At 68.5% G+C, this 985-nt stretch overlaps 1 protein-coding gene across 1 annotated transcript in view; it reads left to right on the top strand.

The window, feature by feature from the left end:
* LOC104873915 (SH3 and multiple ankyrin repeat domains protein 1) overlaps positions 1–985 on the top strand; it is a 31,933-nt gene that overhangs the window by 16,667 nt on the left and 14,281 nt on the right. The window lies entirely within an intron of this gene.

Below are 985 nucleotides of genomic sequence, written 5' to 3'. Positions count from 1 at the left end.
CCGCGCTCTCCTCCAGCTGGCCGGCCCTGGGGCCCCGGAGGCGCAGCGTCTGGTACATCTACAGGTAACCCCGCGCCGCCCCTCCCCAAGCCGCGGTCCCGGGCCTTAGCCCGTGCTAAACCCTCGCAGGCCCCTCTTAGCAGCCCTGCGCCTCTCCATCTTCTTTCCTGGGAGCCCTCTCCGAGCCCCCACACTCCTCGGCCCGGAAGGCCCTTCCAGGCCTAGGTCCCCTTTCCCTGAGACCTTACCCCGGCCATGTCCCCCAGTTGAGTCCACTTGCCCTTTCCGCCGCCCTCAGAGACCCCACTTCACGGAGCCCTCCCCTGGGGAACCTCGGCGGCTGCCCTGGGGCTGGGTCCTTCTGCTCCCCCATCCCCGCCCCTCTTCCCGGAGTTGGCGAGTCCCCCCATTCATACCCCTTTCTCCCATTCACAGCTCCCCCATCACACACGCATCCGCCCCCGGCCTCTCTCCCCTCCTCTTTTTCCGCTGCGTGTCACTGTGCGACTGTGCGTGTGTCCGTGTGCTGTGTCGATGTGTGCGTGTGTGCTCCCTGCAGCCCGGTGTGTGTCAGTGTGTAAGGGAGGGAGGCCGACAGAGGTGGGGAGAGCTGGGCTCCTAGCCTGCCGGCCGCGGCCATCTGTGTGTCCCTGTGTGGCAGTGTCTGTCTGTGTGACTTGGAGCGACAGCGAGGCTGTCTGGGGAGTGTGTGTGCGTGTGTGTGTGTGTGCGCGCGCGCGCGCGCGTGTGATGGAGTGGATCTGTCCCAGGGACTGCGGCTGCGTTTCCCAACACCCAGCTCCCGTGCCTGGCCCGGCCCTCCCCCGCCAGCCCTCTGTTTCTGTCCCCATGTGCCCTACTCCCGGGGAGGGTGGGGGTCGCTCACGGGGACCCCCCCGGCCAGCACGCTGCCCTCAGCGCGCGTGGAGCACGTGTGCGGAGCGGCCCCTGGGCTTGTGCGCGGAGCTGCAGCTGCTTGTGCGCC

This window comes from Fukomys damarensis, unplaced genomic scaffold (genome assembly GCF_012274545.1).
Source record: "Fukomys damarensis isolate Sample0158 unplaced genomic scaffold, DMR_v1.0_HiC HiC_scaffold_19, whole genome shotgun sequence".
Classification (NCBI taxonomy): Eukaryota; Metazoa; Chordata; class Mammalia; order Rodentia; family Bathyergidae; genus Fukomys; species Fukomys damarensis.
This window is presented reverse-complemented; position numbering and strand designations above follow the sequence as displayed.